The 20,326-nt window shown below is 46.6% G+C and overlaps 1 protein-coding gene across 5 annotated transcripts in view; it reads right to left on the reverse strand.

Annotated features, from left to right (window-relative positions):
- The window catches only part of GHR (growth hormone receptor), a 132,149-nt gene extending 118,905 nt beyond the window's left edge, over nucleotides 1–13,244 (reverse strand). For 2 of the 5 annotated variants that reach the window (XM_075446817.1, XM_075446822.1), the window contains exon 1: nucleotides 12,769–12,872. The gene's annotated coding sequence lies outside the window, so the exon portion shown is untranslated. Of the gene's footprint in view, nucleotides 1–12,768; nucleotides 12,873–13,111 lie in introns of those variants that run through there. The other 3 variants (XM_075446825.1, XM_075446821.1, XM_075446823.1) reach the window with 3 other exon arrangements.
- Between the last annotated feature and the right edge of the window lie 7,082 nt (nucleotides 13,245–20,326).

Raw genomic sequence — 20,326 nt, forward strand, 5'->3', positions numbered from 1 at the left:
GAACAATGCAGGAAAGTTTTATGATGGAAAAAAGTCATTCTTTTTATCATGCAATTTGGAATTTGGCAGCAACAGGTTATCAAAGACATATCTGTCCCAAATAATGCTGGCACTGTATTTCAATTACTTAGCAAAGTAGCTGTGCAGGATATCATTGTCCTGTGCCTCACAAGACAAGCTTGCTGCCAACTGGGTCATGCAATAATCAACAAACCAGACTTCAGAAAGGATGCTAGATTCCTCCCAGCAGCATCTACCATCGAAGCAATTACATCTATTTAGTCAGTGTAGAGCTGGATTTTCATTTCTTCATTAGCGAACTGCTCAAGGCGGCCTGACCACCAGGTAACTTTAATGGCCTGACTTGATGCTTGGCCATGAATCTTTAATTCACGTAAACCTTTCAGCTCACGCTACTGCCAGAAAGAACGGCTTGAAGAAAAGCAATAGTCTGTTTGTGGGCTCTCTGGACTCTTGGGTTGGATACATCATCTGTGAAATACAAGCAGCACCTGGATTATTACTAATTCCAAGACTGCATAAAAACTAAGAGCGCGATACGTTTGAAACAATACCCAAACACTCAACCAAGTATTCCCCTGTTCTAAGAGAAAAAAAAATAACAGAACAGCTGTAGTGGTTCTGCTATGGTTTGGAAACTGGTGCCATGAGCGCAGGCTCTGCAGGCTCACGGTTGGCTGAGGTCTTTCTGAGCTCACTGCAGAGCCTCCCTTGCAGTCATGGCCGGGGATATGGCCCTGTTCCTAGCCACAAGCTGTGTATCGCTTCCAGGAGCTACTGCTTGGGAAATGCAGACCAAATATTTCGCTCCGATCCTACAATCTACGCTACAATCCCTTTTGCACAGCTACATTAAACTCCCAGATAAAAGATGCTGTATGCACCTCCAGAGCTAACAGGATAGGTGTGAAACACTTTCCTCATAAATATCATTCCTACCTGCTTGCTTGTCATTCAGGCTGCAGGGTAGTCCACAGAGTATTAATAAGCCCCTACAACGACTGGACTGATAATTGACTGAGTAACTCCAGAAAACTAATCCCCCAGTGGTGGCTGCCGTTCTCTCTCATTCAGCACCAGCATCTGGCAACAAGTGATTCCACTGAGCAATCTTGGCAAGACTTGGAGAGATTGTTTTGAATTTCCTTCACAACTTCTCAGTGCCCAACTGTATTAACAGCTGACGACAAAACACTACTGTTGTGGGTCTTCTTGATCCCATGGTAATTATTTCTAATGGTCCATGTGGCACTTCTTTACCATTTCAACATTTGCTTAAATTTACTACAATGAAATGACTGTGTTCCACACAGTGACTTGTTGGTAATCAGGGGAAGAAGAGCAGACAGCACTGAATGTCCATGGACACGTCTCGGAGCCAAACAATGGCCAGAAATACTAACACTAAATAAAACACATTCGAAGTTTGTAATGCAATCTGCAGAAAGTTCCCAAATGTAGCCCAGGAAGGTCTCGTGTCACTCCTCAGAAAGGAGCTGCCAGCATGGTTTTGAAAGCATCATCCCTCATCTGCCAGACACACATTGGTCTGCAAAGTTGAGGGAATATGAGTGGATCTGTTTGTTTTCATTGTTTTGAATGACAAACCAACATAATAAATGGCATTAGTCCTTTTCTGTGCTAACTGAATTGCACTGCTAGGACCAAGACAAAGGAATGAATGGTAAGAGCAGTAGGGGTCAAAAGCCAAGGCCCAAAATCAGAGCTGCCAATAAGCAACTATTTATAACGTAGAACATCCAAGAAGGTCTGTGCTCTTCACTTAGAAGTACATACGCTCCACCCTTGATCTACTGTGTTAGAACTACTGTCTACTCTCCATGACTCAGTCCCTTAATGCATCCCAGAAAGCTTATGCAAGGTAAAGAATCAATGCTAGCCTGTTCAATATGTTTTCGGTGGTTTTTTTCTTCTTGCTTTTCCAATGTCTGAATTTCTCCAGTACTGTTTGTGTCATCATAGCACCCACTAACAACTGCACCAACAGAACAAAACACAGATTAACATTCATCCTTCCCCAGAAGATGCTTTATTTCTGTCAAGTAATTGCCATAATGAATATGGTTGCTTGTTCAGGCTTCCTGCTATTCTCTATTAGCAAGTTTCCACCTCCCCAGGTGCCACACTTCCACCAGCTTCTGCAGCTCTGCTGTCTTAGGGATACTTGCAGTGGGCTTTATCATCAGCTGCTTCTCCTGTACTGGTATCGGAGGAAACCGGTTGCTGAGTTCACATGCATTAGGACAAACTTGGAGAGACTTCAATCCCTGCTCGGCAGCAGCTGAGGGAGAGGGGCCAGAGAGGAACAGGCCACGGCTCGCAGGCTGCTGAATGGGTGACTGAGGCCCCGGCTGCCATCTCCTCCGGCCGAGCACAGCTCAGCACTTTCCCTGAGCTGGCTTTCATCTGCGTTGTCTGGAAGTGCTCCACAAGCCACAGCTTGTGAACAACTGCACTGTTTCTGAACAGGAATTTTAATAATATTTTTTAAAAGCATCTATCTGTATTGCTTAGGTAGTGAGTAATCAGAGCATCTGGAAAATGCCAGTCTACTGGGATATGAAGCAGTACCGCAAACACAGGATTTTGTCGGTGCCCACCAGAGCCAACCTGCCAAAGCACAATGCTGTGGCAAAAGATAAAGATTGCTCATCCGTCCTGTAAAAGAAGCTTCTGTCAGTCCTTCCACACTTTCTCTAAGCCACACAATTCAGAAAATCCTACCCGAAACTGAAAGGCAACTTTCAGTCAGAAGAGCTGGAATAAAGTGAAAGAAGTAACGTTATTAGGTCTATTAAATATAATGATAACATGAGTCACAACATGGATTGCATACAATATAGAAACATACAATCTTTAATAATCTGGATGCATTTCTCTTCTTTATGGATTGTTCTGTTAAAGGTATGCTGAAATCTGACTATATGTCCAGTAAGCTGTGGATTGCCATTCTGGTATTTGGCTTTGTAAATTACTGAATACAACTACTTAAAAAACAGTCAGAAGAAAATAAGAAAGTCTCCTACAGAAGCCTCTACAATCAATCTTCCGTCTTCTCCCTCGTGGCCGGTATTGACACTGACACAGCAGAGTTTGAAAGTGCTCCCCTCTCCCCTCTCCACCCATTCCTCTCCACGCTCTCTGGCAGGCTGGCTCATGGTAACTTTTCCACAGTGTAAGAGTCAGTAACTCTAATGAATGTCACCCTTGTAGGTTACAGAGGCTTTCAACCTAGAGTGTCTATAAAAAAATGACAACATAAAGGATGTTTACATATACTGTAATATAAACATAAGAAATTTCTAAAATGGTTTCTGTCCCACTAGAAAGTATTTAAGGGTTCAAAATTAAACAAAAATAATTACTTGACTAAGCCTATTCAGCTCTCGGTCTCAGTTGAGCAAAGGTTTTGGTATGGGGCTCCAGTGGCAGAGGAGCCTGGCCATCCCGGAGCCAACAAAAAGCCCCAGGAACAGAGCGCTGTGTGCCCCACAGATCCAGAAGCCACAGCTGAGGTCGCTGCTCTGTAGTACTGTTCAATCTGAACGGGAATGAACCTCCTTCTCGTGCCAATTTTCAAGATATCTGGTCAGTGCAGGTGTCCGAGACGCAGGGGGTGGCAGGGATAATTCTTCTTTTGTCCATAAGGGCACACTTCTGCTTCATACGAACAGGATTACCAAGCCACAGCCTCCTATCAGATTGGGCTCTTTGGCAGGAACCTTTTAAAATCAGTTAAAAAACATCCAGGCAAATGAATAACCAGTGAGAGATACCTCTTCTGTTTCAGCCCGAACAACAAATGGTGCCAGTCATTTTTACTGATCTTACTTTTCTTTCCACACTTCAGCATCAGTAAATAAAACAAAAACTGCAATATAAACAAACAGTATGCGTACCAACTACTCACATATAAAACTGAGTTGGGGAAAGACATCAGTTGTTTGATATGAAAATATCATCTTTCTGTTCCCTGTATTTTTTTTTTTTTTTACTGAGACATTGCACTGACAGGCTCCTACAAAACACTGCAACCAATACACCATTTGGAAAGCATACCAAGGCAAGCCTCTGGCAAAATGAGTCCTACACTACCAAAAATATTTCTATTCCTACCACAGCTCTACCCACAAAGTGCCATAGTCTTTATAATAACAAAAAACCAAAAGCTTTTAAAAAAATCAGTATGAAAATATAGTGCTGGGTATATTTAATATATTTAGTAATTAATTGCACTTCTGGGTGCAATTCAAATTTCATCTGAATTTTTAAATCACCTTGTGGGTTTTGGGTTTTTTATTGTGTTTTAGTCCAGCCATCTCAGACATCCCTAAACAAATCATCACACTTAGTCTTAAATACGTTTGTTTCATTACTAGTCACACAATGTTCAGTTTCCCCTTAAGACAGTGTGCTGGTTTTGGCTGGGGTAGAGTTAGTTTTATTCATAGCAGCTGGTGAGGGGCTATGGTTTGGATTTGTGCAGGAAACACATAACACAGGGGTGTTTTGGTCACTGCTGGGCAGTGCTTACACAGAGCCCAGGCCCGTCCTGCCCCTCCCACCGCCCCACCAGCGAGTGGGCTGGGGGTGCCCGAGGGGCTGGGAGGGGGCACAGCCGGGACAGCCGACCCCGACCCACCAAAGGGGTGTCCCACACCACGCGGCGTCACGCTCAGCATATAAAGCAGGGGGAGGAAGGAGGAAGGGGAAGACATTCAGAGTGATGGCGTTTTATCTTCCCAAGTTACTGTCACACGTGACGGAGCCCTGCTTTCCTGGCAATGGCCAAACGTCTGCCTGCCAACGGGAAAGAGTGAATGAACTCCTTGTTCTGCTTGGCTTGCGTGCATGGCTTTTGATTTATCTATGAAGCTGTCTATCTCAACCTATGAGTTTCCTCACTTTTACCCTTCCGATTCTCTCCCCCATCCCACCAGGGACAAGTGAGCGAGCAGCTGTGTGGTGTTTAGCTGTTGGCTGGGGTAAAACCACAACAGACAGTAGAACCAAACAGTTCAGAATCTATAACTTCAGTCTTTCCAACATCATCCAACAGTTCCCCAGGCTTTCATGTCCTGGTCTTTCTACTTCCACATATTCCATTTGGCTTCAGAAATTCTCAATAATGTGTATGCAGTCCCTGGCTCTTGATCCCTCACACCATAAAACCTCCCCTCCTTTTCTGCACGATTTAGCAAACTGAAACGCCCATGTTCGCCCATTGTGGAAAACTTCTTCCCTCTTCTACTCCAAGATCGCCCGTGATTAACCAGGCTCTCAGGTTCTTTAGGCTTGAAATAACACTCCAACGCTAGGCCAAAATTCTTTGAAAAATGAATTGTATCTGAAATTCATACCTCAGCACACAAACCAGAAGCATGACTACAGAAGCTTCTGCATGAAGATTTCCATCATATTGTTCAATGTCAACACGAACAGTCAGAAGGAGTCTCTCCTCCTAAACACTATGTTCTTTCTTTTTGAGGGATGGTTTTTTTTATTCCCAGTGGATCCATAAACCTCCCTTGGGCTCCTATGGAAAGAGCCCTCTGCCTGCAGTAGTAGAACAGGAGAGGAAAAGGGGACCTGCAATGATTTTCACAAGAGTTTTGGTTACTTGAATAAAACATTAACTTTTTATAACTGGAAAAAAGCAACAGAACAGGCTACAAGAAATGCATTGGCACAACAGTAAGCAACATTACTTTTTCCATCATGGCATTAAGTGCACTAATCTATGCCACAAGCTGGATGAAAGACACAAGAACACTATGTATTGCTTACGTCCTTCATACATGGGATACAAATTCTACAGTTATATACAGTAGGCCTGAAAAAATCAATGATGTGTAAAGCATCTTCACGCAAGCGTTCTTGCTCCCAAGCAAGTTAGGCAGGCCCCTCATACCACTTAAACAGGTGAATGCCATCCTTCCTCAATGTCACCGCTGGCATCCCTTTGGTCAGCCAAAGGCTTTAAGAATGATCAAGCAGTATTCATGGTAGCTAACACACTGTGTGTGTCTTGTGGTGGATAAATTACATGCCACTGAAAAAAAGCGTGTCTGGACCCAGTACAATCAAACAAATTCATTCTCTCAAGGCTATCTTACTATTTCAAAGGAATTTGCTATTCAAGCAAAATACTTAACCAAGAACCAGCAGTAATGAGGTACAGGCTGCTTTACGACGGCGACTGCTTTTTCTGAAATGGTTTCTGAACTGACGGCCTCCCGTATTAAATGTACCTTAGTGCTGGAAGACACCAGAGCTCATCACACAGTTCTACAAAAATAGCCTTCCTCGTAGGGAGGTGGAGGGGCCACTTCTCCCCATCGCGGGCTGCCACCCCTCCATGCCGTACACACTGTCCTGCACCAGCAGAACTGGCCGGTGTACAGGAGGCCAGCAGTGACCATATCACGTAACAGGCGTCTCTCCCGCGCCACCGTGTTTGTCACCACCACCAGCAGACCCAGAGACTCACTGCTGCTCTCCAAAGGACAGAAATCACAGCTACAAAGGGTAAAGCACTGTCTCACACGTTCTCTCTGATCCTACTGCAGTAACATTGCAGCCACGAGTAGGAATAGCTCATCCACACATACTGGACCAGCAGACTGGCACTGTTTGGAACAAGCACAAGTCAAGTCTGAGAAGTTTTAGCTGCATGTATTTCAGTTACATGTGTGAATGAGCCACAAACTGCAAACAGATTCAAGAAAAAAGCGCAGGATTTCCCACCACACAGTGTAAATCACTCCTTCTGTGGCTTACCTCACTGCGGCAAGCATGGCCCTAGTACGTGCCCTACAGAAACCAGGGCTCAGCCTGGAAGACCAACGCCCCAGTGTGAGCACAGCTCACTGGTCTTGATCTGCACTGCTGTGATGTACAGATGGGCTCGTGGAGTCCTGACCACGCTACATTCTGCCCTTTGCACTTAACATCTGACTTCGTCCTTAAGATCTGCCCTGTGCCCGAATTCAAACTGTCACAGTCATTACAAAAGCAATGGTTGTCTTGTGAGTTTCTTTCTACATAAAAGTTCCATAGCCTTCCCCAGACATGCCTTACCAGGCTCAGCCACAAAAAGTAATCAAAACCAAAGACACAGCAGCTTATTGCTTCTAATTGCTTTTTCCCTCTCGATCCTCATCCCAGACCTTTGTTCCTCCAAGCAGAACAGACAAAGCTTGGTAGCAAATGTAATCACTATCAGTCCTCTTCAACACATGTGAAGCAAGGGGCAAGAACCACCATCTAGAAGGTATGCTGCTTTCTTTTCACTCACTTTTTACAGCATCACATAAAGCCACTAGCAATCTTGTGAATAGCCAAAACACCAAACAGTTCAAGTTTTTTGGATGAAAACAGTATACAAGGCATCGCTCAAAACAATTATAAAGTAGGGTCGTAACACGGCTCCTGAGCAAACACAGTTTAATAAGCATTTGGTACCAAATTCAAACAATATTTGCAGCTATGTGATAAAGAGCCTACCGCACCAATTCACTCTCAAGATACCACTGACATAAATTACTATTTTGAAAAAGGCATGCACAAAAGGAAAAAAACATGAGACACAGCAGAAATCAGACTGCTAGCTGAACATTTCAGAGCAGCTGCAAATAAGGCACGCAATTCGTGAAGTGAAGCAAAAACTGACAAGCATGCTCATTTAACCGAGACAACTGAAATAAAATTTGTTGATTCTTTCAGTCTGTTTCTCCTGCTCTACAGACTCTCTTTCATGGTCACACTATTGCTACCGAATCCCCAGACTCCAGCAGGCACAAAAGGAGTCATTCAGCTACACCAGTAAGATTGTAGTGATGAACCACGTACACATTAAAACCCCAAACTGCTGCATACCAGTCAGGCACACAAACATCTGTTCACAGAACTAACACAGGTACGGTTTCTACCTACAGGGTACCATCAATGCATCCTAGACATCTACTGGAATACAGAGCCAGCCCACTGGGATTTGAACACACCCAGCATCTTACAGGTGCAGCAGATTTCCAAGGACAGAAACAGCCCCTTAATGTCTCTACCTGGAGAAGAGCAACAAAAATCCTTCTGTTCTCCCCAGATTCTAGGCCCACCAGACCTGAACCAGCACCACTGCAAAAGCTGGAGCACTGAGTGACTGTATCGGGCTGCCCAGGACCGCAATGCCACGACAGCCTGGGGTGCAAGTCAACAGCCAGCACAGAGGATGCTGGAACAGCTCCTGACAATAGGTCACGATTTGATTTTTCTCTTACTGAAGGGCCAGGTCTCACCAATCTCATTTTCTCCTGAGGCAGTGAAACTTCAAACTCAATTTAAACACTTGAATGATGCAACATGACGGTTGTTACTAATAACCCAACTCTCTCAACTACCCCTCAGAGTTGTGTGTTAGCTGCTGACAAACCTGTACTGCACAAACTCACTCTGTAGAGTATCTGAAATACTACTTCGTGATTGAACTGACTACTTATAAACTGAGTTTGAAGACTGTAATGGATTTATGGCAGCTGATTATTCATATTCGTGTCTTCATATATCATCGTTGTTCTAGGATTACGAGCAGTAAGCTTATTGAGTGACCAGAGACAGAAATCTTCTGCCTTAATGAGTGTAAAAGTGATGAAGCATCTTCTCTCAGCACATTCTGAGTTCAGTTTCCCACATTACGCACCCATCCTTGGCACTCAGCTGTGCTCGATGCACAGGCCTAGCAGGTCTAGCACTGTGACACCCTAACGCTCTGTCTCTCTCTGAATGGCTACAGAGCAGGAGAGACAGGAGAGTATAACTCCTTCCACACCAGATGAATGGGTGGTGTGTTTACTCTCTTAATGCAGAGAGGCTGAAATTTTCTGCTTAATTTACCAGAGCTCCATATCCTCCCATCAGTGTTCCCCCATGTTCCAGTGCCTATTGTCTCCACCACACCTCCAGTGTCCTCCATACAGCCCTGCATAGCGTTCCCCCGTACGACCACGATCCCACGCAGTGTGGATCCCTTCCACAAAACATAACTGCTAGTTCAGACACGCAGCAGGACAACACACTATGTTGCTGACTGTACTGCTACAAATAGCAGTATCTTAATAACTGAAAGTTATAAAACTGAGCATGATTTACAAGATACGGATGTCAGCATCACGGTCAGTGGATTTTCTGGGAAGTCAAAAGACTAACATAAATCTGATTAGCATGATAAGTATGAATAGCACAACAGATGGAGTTTAAAGCTCATAAACACTTGATTACTGCTGTAATCCTTCAGCTACTGACTACACGGATAACAAATGAAGTGGGACAACCTCACACCTGAAAGGTTACTCTGAACCGAGTGCCTGTGCACATACATCCACATATTTAATGCAAGTATCTCGTGCATCAGTGACCACTACTGCCTGAAGAAGAAGACTGGACAAGGGTGTTTTCCACCAGTTATTGCTTTGGTAGAAATAATTTTAATTGTCCTTTACATCCTCACAACATCATACCTCTGAAATGCTCAGCAAACAGAAAGGAATATTATCTTTTTTAAGTAAGACATTAAGCCTTACCTTATTGCAAACCACCCTGCTATCGTGAAGCATTTCTGAAGTTTATATTACCTTATTAATAAAAAAATACAGTTTCTGGTGATGACTTTCGTTTTAACAGAATACCTGCTTTCTAAAAGTCAATAAAATATCACACTCAAATATTATTTCCATTTCATAATTTGCAGTAAAGGTGATATGGACAACACCCATTACTGTCAGGAAACAGCCTTTAAAATTTACTGGTAAAAACTGTTTCTCGTACATTGAGAATCAGCTCTTCAGTAAAAGGATGCTTGTTACATCATTCACAAATTAAAACGATGTGCAAATAAACACCTACCTCATATAAAGATCTTAAATTGGGATTCATATACAATAAAGAAAGATCTCCCTTGTGATAAACAATCTGAGCACAAAATGTTCCTTGAAGTCCTGACATAAATCTATTCCTGCCAAGCTAGTATCTCGTTGCGTCACCCTTTTGCTTTTGCCACGACTGCAGTGGTAGCCTCACCGCCTCTCTGCCTGCTTTCCTCACACTGCCCTCTTCCCAGAACCATCTCAGCTTTGCTGGGCCAAAGATTCGTCTTTCAATCAGACAAATATCTGGTGAAAAAATATGCAAGTTCCTTTTAGTTAAAAGAAACCCGACCCTCTAGCAAACCCATCATTTGGGGACTCCCATGCAGACTGAGCGGACTCACCAATCCACTGCTAGTATCCTTGCCCTTCCTTTCCCCACCAACTTTATCCCCTCTTTTTGTTATTTCTAGAACTTCTCTGTATTTGCAATGCTTTGAAAATACTTCGACACCTACCTTAAGACTACAAGAGTTTCAACTGGGCTGAATGCAAGTGCTGTCACGTTTGATGAAAGAGTGTGGTTTTTTTTTAAATCAGACCAAAAAAAAAAAAAAAAAAGTCAAAGCATCTCTGCCTACCTTGCTTGCTCAATGAAAAACATTCACAGCTTCTATTTTGTCCATGGAAATCTGGTATTTCAAGTAAGATACACACTGTTACATTCATTCAGCTTAATGCTCCCATTAGTAGTGCAAGATAAATACCAGCTTTGATAAAAAGCAACTTCTGCAGCAAAAGCAAGCTTAATTTGCTAGGAGCAAGGCCTTCCTCTAGTTTATATACACATTAACAGAAATGTACGCATAGTCAAAGGAAAGAGACCCCGTGAGTGAAAGTCCTACCCTAAAAGGACAAAGAAATATATCGCACTTCCTCAGCCTCCAGATCACGGAAAAGAAAGGTAGTAACAAAGCCAGCAAAGATTTGCTTGAGCTTTCCCTACTGGAAATGGGCACAAGAGGTCACAGATGGCAGCAGCACATGCTTCTTCAGTCAGTGACAACGTGCAGCATCAAGCTCTGTGCATCTCCCCAGCACACCCAGCGTGGCACAGACACCCAAGTCCCCCCCCGGGAGCAGCACTGTTGCGCTGCACGGTGCCGCGGGAGGAACACCCCTACAGAGCCCCCACGTTTGCCTATCTGCATGGCACTGCACTGTGCTGTGCTGATACATCAACACCGGGAGACAACCAAACAGCCCACGGTAAGGAAAACGATGCCTGGCCATACTCGGAGAAACTGACTCCAAAGTATCTGTGGGGTAGCTATGACTTCTCTGTAAGTTAGTTTCAGCAGTCATTTTCATATACTTAACAAAAGTACCACTACCACTTACTTGCAATTTTAGAAATTACTCCTCAGAAGCATTGCAAGCCGTCTTGCTTGCCAGTCCTTTATAATTATTAAAACATGTTAACATCGTGAATTAACACGGCAAGTAGCAACTCTAGTAAGACTGAGATGTGGTGGAGATGAAAGACACCACATTCCTATTTAAACATCTCAAGCTGTCTGAATAACTTTCAGTAATACTTCTATTTACCACTCATAGCCACAAAACATCTGAAATCTACTCTAAACTCAGTATTTAAAATAGCATATTTTAAATCAACACCAATATTTAAATGAATATTAACAAATCCCCTTACACTGATTCTATTCCCAGCTACATTTTCATCACCGATGTGAACAATCAAGCAACAGCTAAGAGACCTTCAGAATTAAGTTAAACACCTCTTTACCTAGCAAACAACTTAAATTTTTCCTATCAGTAAACACCTGCTCGAAGCATTTATCAAATAGGATCCAACTCCAGCGGTGGGCTAGTTTTTTTATTGGCTTCATTCTCCTCTCTGATTTAACCACGAACAGAAGGATGACCAGGTGTGGGTCTTTTGTTGCTGCGACACGAGGAGGAAGGTGAAGCCGCGACTAAACACAAGCCAGTCGGTAACACACCGGATTCCGAACGAGGGATACGCTGCTGAAAAGATGAGTAACTAATACACATCCGCACACCTGATCTCTAGAACTAACCCCCCGAGATCCTGCAACAAATACCACCGGAGATGTTGCCGGAAGAAAACACGAGTTATTCCTCCGCAGCAACACCCGCTGTTCTTTATACCTCTGCTCAGAGCATTGGCGGTATTTGTTCTTAAAAACACTCCTGAGTTTGGTTTTTTTTTTTTCCCCCGTGCAGTACTTAGAGCAGACCACACACTAAGAAATGCCATCAATTACAGACGGCGCGAAAAGTTAAGAAAAACAGGCGGTGGGGTGGGGGGCACCCCCTGAGCCGGGACAAACCACGCCGAAGGGACGCTCCGGTGCGGTCCGCGGCAGCAGCCGAGGCCGGACGCCGGCAGCCCACGCGCCCGTCCCGCTCTGCTTTTCGAACCCCAGCCCGCACAGAGAACAGGGCTCCTCCGAGGAGCACCGATTCTCCGGACCCCCGAAGCCACGTCTCCCCACACCCCCCCGGCCGCCCCCAGCGCGGGGGTCACCGAACTCCTCGCCCGCCCCAGCCGCGGGCCCGCGGCCCCACGGCCCGGGTCCGGCGCCGCGCTGCCCGGGCCGGGCGTCCCCGCTCCCGGAGGGGCTCCGACACCCCAACGCCCCGGCGCTGCCCGCGGACCCCCGCCAGCCGCCGGGCGAGGGCCGGCGGGAACAGCGCGACGGGAGGGAGGCGTACCCCGGCCCGCCGCCGGGGCTGGGGCCGCGCCGGGCGCCCCGCGGCTGCCCGGAGCGGGAGGCGCCCGGCGGGGCCAGGCGCGGAGCCGCCGCCGCCGCCCGGTACTCACCGACTCGGTCAGAAACTTCCCCCAAGTTCCAGCGGAGCGGCGCGGCGGGCGGCGGCGGGCGCGGCCCCCACCCCCCCCTGCCCCGGCGAGCGCCGGCACCATGGGAGCGCCTCAGCGAGCGGCCGCCGCGGCGGCGGCCCCGCCGGCCATCGCGCTCCCTCCGCCCCCGGCCGGCCCCAACTTCTGAGGCGGCGACGAACGACGGCGGCGAGCGAGGGCGGCCGGGCGCGGGGCTGAGCCCGCACCCCTCCCGCGGGGCGGGGCGCGGAGGGGAGGTCGGGCCGGGGCGGGGGGCGGCCCGCACTGCCGCTCCCCCCCGGGCAGCGGTACCGGCAGCACTCACTTGGCTCGCCGCCGCCCCGCAGCCCCTCCGCGCCTGCCCTGCCTGCTGGGGCGCGGGGCGCTCAGCCGCCTCTTCCTCCTCCTCCTCCTGCTGCCGCCGCCGCTGCCATGGCGGCCGCGCCCCGCTGGGCAGCTGGCTCTCCGCCCGCCGCGGGGAGCACCGGGTCAGGGAGAGGGGCCGGCGGCGCGCCGGGGGAACGCGTCTGGCGGGGCGGGCCGGGGCGGGGCGGCGCGTCCCCGGGAGCGCGGCCGGCCGCCCCGCAGCCGCCCGCCGGTGCCCGCCCGCCCTCTCCGCGCCGCGGGGCTCCGTCTAGGGGAAGGCGGCGGCTACTGCAGCGGGGCTGCCGCCGCCCGCCGTGGGAGAACGGGCCCGGCGCCGCCGGTGAGGGCAGGGCCGGCCCCCGGGCTTGTCTGCGGGAGGGCGGCGAAGCCGGTGTTCGGGAGGAGGGGGCGTGCGGCCGCCGGTCAGAAGTGAGGTGGGTTTGAGCGGCTGGAAGGGCCGCGGCGGGCGCCGTGCTGTGAGCGGGGGCGGCAGCTACCGCGAAATGGAGAACGCCTGCCCGGACCTTTCTTACCCTAATCAAGATTTCTCTTTTGAGGAACGCCTCGAAGAGGAACCGGTCACAATGAGCGCGGTGCCATCGGTTTATTTTATTTAGGTACCATTTACGTTGACAAAGTACCAGAGGTAGACCCACATGCGCAGAGGTGCCCTCAGCAGTGACAGACTTGTCTCTACGGGCCTTGCGGCGGGCCCCCCCCATGCTGGCTCTGCATCTGGCTTCCTCGTATGACAGAGGTGGGACAAGAGCCACACAAGCAAGAGTTCTGCAATCGTTTGATGTGCCATGATGCAAAGCCCCCTCTGAAATTAACCTGGAATAGAAGAGGACTGTAGCTCACCCAAGTTCCCTGCTGTGGTTCGATGAGCACTAATGCTGGTGCCACCAGAGGGAAGTGGTTGGGTTACGGTGGCCGGGGATGGTGCGGTTCCCGGCACCTTTTGCTGCTCAGGTTGGTGCTGCCCTTCACTTGTTCGTGCACCGGGAGCTTCGCGACTGGGCGCTGCTTGGCTTCGGGGAGCTGCTGTGCCTCCAAGACCAACCCGCAAAGAGCGAGCGAGCCATCCTCAGCCAGGCTGTCACTCCAGGCTGGCTCTCTACCCACCCCTTTGAGGGGTGGTGGGGGTGTGAAGACATACAGCCGGGGCGAGAAGGACCGTGGGGTGCGACCCCATCAATTTTCGGCTGGCTTAAGGGAATTGAAATGTGACGTGTTGATAAGTATCTGCCAGAAGCGTCACTGAGGTTTTAAAGTACGGGCACACAGATACATTTTTCTTATTCCTACACCAGAGCCATTTCTTGCCTTTTCCACATATGAATAACCACAGAAACAGAACTCTGCATTCTTCCAACAGTGTCAAGCAATACCATAGCCTTTCCATTAATAAACGTGCAAAGGATGTGAAGTTTCAGTTCTCACCAGCGGTTAGGGCATCCATACCCACATCTCCCAGGACATGCCTGTGCAGCCAAGCTAGCGGTTGCTCCTTAGGCCTTTCATTCTTCCCTCCTGCTGCCGAGGCTATGGCAAAGCGTGATTAGTAACTCATTGGGTTAGAAATTGCAACCACAAACCTGATCCCAACTCTGTAGTTTTGTGGTTGGGAACACTGTGTTGGGAGAGGAAGACGTGTATTCCGGCTCCAGAGATGTTTATGGTGTTTATTTAATGCAACACTCCTGTAACATAATAAGACCTGAGATTATTACAAACTGTTTTGTGTTGGCCAAGTAGCAGTGAGAGCTGAACATCTAAAATACCAAATAGATAAACCAGAGGAAATTCTGTACTGCTCCCTCGTTCTGTATACAAATAAGCATAGACAATAATAAATCAGTAGATTTCTTATATATTCTGGACTTATACCTCCCTGGTCTTTGTGTGTACTAGACAACATTTTTTATTTCTTCGCATGTGTCATGGTTTAACCCGGCAGCCAGCAACTCAGCGCCAGACAGCCGCTCGCTCACCCTTCCCCTTCCCCCTACAGCGGGACAGGGAGGAGAAATGGACAAAAGGAGAAATTCATGGGTTTGAGATGAAGACAGTTTAAGAAGACAACAAAAGAAATACTAAGACTAGCACTAATGCTAACACTACTACTACTACTACTACCACCACTACTACTAATGATGATGAATATGGACTATACACAATACAATTTTCTCACCACGCAACGACCAATTTGCAGCCGGTCCCTGAGCAGAGAGCGTGGAACCCACGAGTTTCCCGGAGCTCACAGATCTCGTGGATTTCACCAAACTCATGTATTTTGCATAACCTGCCAAACTCACGGAAAAAGATCAAACTTCTGGAAATGTTAGAACAGCCAGACAAGAGAGGATTCAAACTCATGGAAAAGAAAAGATAATAAAAACGATTCCTGCCCTCTGGCCAACCCTCAGTCATAAGCTGAGCCTGCCGTCCATGTTATGGAATATTTCCACTGGCCAGCTTGGGCTGGCTGCCTGGCTGTGCTCCCTCCCAGCTCCTGCACACCTGCACATTAGCTGAACGTGGGAGACTGGAAGAAGTCCTTGATTCCCTAGCAACAATTAAAACCATCAGGGTCATCAACATTACTCTCATACTAAATCTAAAACATAGCAGCTACTGGGAAGAAAATTAACACTGTCCCAGCTGAAACCAGGACAACATGGCAAGTTGTTTTGTTTCATGGGGGTTAGTGTCGCAGTTCACTGCCAACAAGACCAGATTTAGGCAAAAGCAGCCAAAGTATTTTGCAGTCAGAAAGCTTGTGGTGGTGTGGGTGGGGCTGGGAAGAGAGGAGCCAGGTAAGAGCGCAGGCAGGTGCAGGTTTGGGATCCTGGCTTGGGATGGCAGGGGACCTTTGGAGAGGTGAAGGTCATCAGTACAGAGGTAGGAGGGGGATAGATTCTCCGAAGTTGGAAAACAAGTAGATCTTTTTTTTTTTTTTCCCCCAGTAATTGGGACTTCACCCCTAAACTACGTTTTGATTTTCCACACTGTATACAGCTTGTCCTGGAGCTGAAAAAGCACAAAGGTATGTGTTACGTGTCTGTAGGATAAATATTTTGAATTTTCTTCATTGCTCCAATACAAGTAAATAGCATAATAAATGGCCAGTAATCTCTTGGCTTCTCTCATATTAAAAAAGTAAAAAGGAATGTAAGTCTGTCTTTCTTTTAATAACTAGTATACTTAGTTTCATTGGAGGATTTGGGGGGAAGTTATAATATACCTATTCTGTGCTGCTACTCTGTGGTAGTATTTTAATCATCAACAGAAATCAGCTTCAGAATGTTAGAGTTTAGTATCTTATGAAGCATGAATCCTAAATTTAGCTCAGCAACAACATAGGAATCAATCATATTCTTTATACCTCTGTTAGGTAACATCTACCTTGCAAACTGTGTATAATTTCATGTATGCCTATGTACTTCACTTTTTCATTTACTCTGTATTGTCACTCTTGGAGATTTCCTACAGTTCCCTTAAAAAGCCTGGAAAAGCAGGTCTGGCTTGAATACGCTCAGTAAAGATACTTGAATTCTGACCATTTGTTCTGATACAGTATCCAATAATACCAACACCAGCTAATGTAAGTACTCTTTTCTATGCACACGCAGTTGCCTCTTCAGTCCATTCCGAACAGTGTATTGAAAGGTCTCTCCTTTCTGAGCATGATGCACTGGAACCAGGTGCAGAAGACGAAATGATAGCTGGATCTGCTTTTGCTCTCTGTTCATGTTAGTGTATAATGCAGTGTTTGTCAACAGCATGTCAAGTAGGATTCCAATAGCTCAGTTCATAATAGTTCTTCATCTGGAAGAGGTTCCTTTGCTTGAAAGTGACTACGGCTAGTGCACATTATGTGATGAATGGTAGTAATTTCTGCAAGACTAGCTGTGAACGCCTAGTGTAAGCAATGGTTTAAGTCTGTGCTTGTACAACATAAGGGTACCAATATTGGTAAAATCTGCTATAGGTGGAGTTACGCCAGTCAGACTCTGGTTGTTTGGTTTAGCAGGGAATAGTTTCCTATGGTCAGCAAAAGCTATATTGATACATAAATTTCTAGATCAATATAATGGGGTCCAGATGCAGGGTCCATGCTAGAAAAAAGGGTTTCTTTGGCTAGTACAGTTGTTACTGGAAGGAAATAAAGTGACTCTTTTTTTGCTGGGAATTTTGCCAGCACAATATTGCAAAATGCGCTCTTAATTGATACTGCTTTACCTGCTTGAGCTTTCAGTCAAGGCCTGAGACTCCAAGGTCTAGTCCAAGGAGTTCAGAATTCCATATTTTTCGCAGTTTAAGTGGGTATAAATGTGTTTCTTTTGAAAGAGGAACTTCTTGTATTAAATTACAGAAGCAGTTCTAATTTTTCAAAACTGCATGAAAAACTGCAGGAGACCGAGATTGAATCAAGACATTGTTCATATTCCACAGTCTTACATGCAGCTTAAATATATGTTTTTATTGATATTTTTTCTGCTTTTCGTTTAACACAGCCACAGAATCGCAGGAAAATTCAGCTTAGAAGGGACCTCAGGAGCTCTGTAGTCCAACCTCCTGCTCAATGCAGGGCCAGTGAAAAGGTCAAACCTTGTTGTTTAGGGCTTTACCCAGGTGGGTTTCAAAAACTTCCAGGGGTGGAGACTGCATAACGTCTTGGGGCAACCTGCTCCGCTGTCCTCATGGGAAAAAAAGGATTCCTTTCTTCCCCCCTCTGAACTTCTCTTTTCAACTTAATGTGTGTTTTCTCTCCTCCTGCCACCATTCACTGCTGTGGAGAGCCTGGGTCTGTCGTCTTGATGACCTACTTGTAGCAAGGGCAGACTGCTCTGAGGTGCCCGCAAAGCCTTCCCTTCTCCAGGCTGGAGCAGCCCCATCCCTCAGGCTCCCCTTGCAGGGCTGATGCTCCAGCCCCTGAGCATCCTGGTGGCCCTCCACTGGGCTCGCTCTGATTTGGCAGTGTCTCTCTCCTAGCGAAGAGGAAGAAATGACGCAGTTCGGAAGATGTCGTCTCACAGCTGCCAGGTGAAGGAGGATCATCACTTCTCTTGACCTCCTCCTGGCTGTGCTCCTTTTCACACAGCCCATGGTGCTGTTGGCCTCCACTGCTGCCGGGGCACACGACAGCTTGCTGTCTACCAAATCCGCAAGTTCCTTTTCAGTAGGACTGCTCCCCACATGGTCAATCCTCAGCTTGTATCACTGCAGGGGCTTCTTTCTTCCCAGGACAGGATTTTGCATTTGTCCTGGCAGAATTTCACACAGCTCCTGTCAGCCCATTCCTCCAGCCCGCCTAGATCTCGCTGGAAGACAGCCCTGCCCTTGAGCGTATTGACTGGTCCCTCCAGATCGGTGTTATCTGCAGACTTCAGGAGAGTACACATTACCTCCTCCAGGTCATTGATATGGATGTTAAACAGGAAAGTACAAGTATCGATCCTGTGGTACTCCACTTGTTACTGGCCTCCAGGCACAGGGACTGTGAATCCATGTATTTTTAGTAATACAGTATCTTTTTTCTGATTGATCTCCACTGATCTTATTTAGATGGTAATGAAAAAAACGAGAATGTAAAAGGAACATGTTGGTTGCTTAGAAATAAGGTAGAGAATGCTTCAGATGAATGTACTTTCCCCTCTTTATGTCATGACTTTAGAACACTTAAGGAAAAAAAAAGTCCACTGGTGCTGTGTGAAACTTAAGTCATAACCTTTATAGGGAGTAAATCAATTTCTTAAGCGCATACTCTGTTTTCTATAAAAATTCCCGTTTATAGGATAGGAGCAAGTCAAAATGCCCTGCAGTGGGTAGGTTAATGCCTCTTCTTTCCTCACTTCACCTTCTTAATGTTCACTATTCATCTAAGAAGTAAGAATAGCTGAAAGAAGAGGACCACACTCTTAATCTGAATTTCCATCACAAATTGAATTGCAGAAAAAAGTACCATTTACGTTATTTTGTTACGGTACACGATGGCTTGCCACGAAAAGGAACCACACTAATAAAATGCATATTCCAACCATGATCAGACTTGTACCAAGAGCTGGGAATGCACAGTGCTTGCTGTATGCAAAAATAAAAACAATATTTAATAGCAGCTCTGCTCTCAGCCTCTGAATATGTGGAAAATTTTAGGTTGTGGGTTGTCTGGGTTACTTCCTTTAAAGCTACAGAGCAAAGCTCCCCTGAATACTTCTGCTGAAAACAGAATAATTACCTAACCAACAAATATCGGTGGAAACAGAGGATTTTCTTTAAGGAATTGATCTCCAAGGAATCAATATGAACCTGCACACATGACAAGAAGGCATAGGCAAAGTAAGAGAGAAAAATGAAGTAACACCCTGCCACAGCCTGCAGCGCCTTACTCTCTCGTTCTTGTTTCTAAGGCATCCCTCGTGATGTTATCTACAGCTAATATAAAATGAAGGCCTATCAGGGTGTGCAATAAATGCATTGACTTGCTGGTTCTCTGGGAAAGAAAAGTGACAATGGAGGTATTTTGTTTGCTTTGTTTCTGAAGAAGGGAGATGGAGGAGAGTAGAAGTGAAGGTTTTGCTTCAGCCAGTATATTCGGTGCTCTTTTTTTTTAAGGTTAGGAATTTCAGAGCTGGTATCACAGAATCACAGTATCACAGAATAGTAGGGGTTGGAAGGGACCTCTTTGGGTCATCTAGTCCAACCCCCCTGCCGAAGCAGGGTCACCTACAGTAGGCTGCACAGGATCTTGTCCAGGCGGGTCTTGAATATCTCCAGAGAAGGAGACTCCACAACCTCCCTGGGCAGCCTGTTCCAGTGCTCCGTCACCCTCAGAGGGAAGGAGTTCTTCCTCATGTTCAGACGGAACATGAGGAAGGTATCCTGGCCTGCTTCCAGCACTACATAAGCTGTCCTGCATCCTGGATGTTGCATTAGCCAGAAGAACTACTGCAAACGAGCAATGAAAAACATCAATCAGTTTTAAGATAAATACTGTGCAGATATTACCCTGTGGATCTTACCTGAATCCCATCCTTAGTCTTTTCAGCACTGACTGAAGATTGTGACCGGGCACGTACTGCAAAACTGGAATCCAGAGCCTGAGACCACTTCCTGCACCTAAGTGTCCACGTTGTCTTCCATTTCCTTCTGCCAACAGCAGAATTTTAGG

Source organism: Opisthocomus hoazin, chromosome Z, assembly GCF_030867145.1.
Source record: "Opisthocomus hoazin isolate bOpiHoa1 chromosome Z, bOpiHoa1.hap1, whole genome shotgun sequence".
NCBI classification, from domain to species: Eukaryota; Metazoa; Chordata; class Aves; order Opisthocomiformes; family Opisthocomidae; genus Opisthocomus; species Opisthocomus hoazin.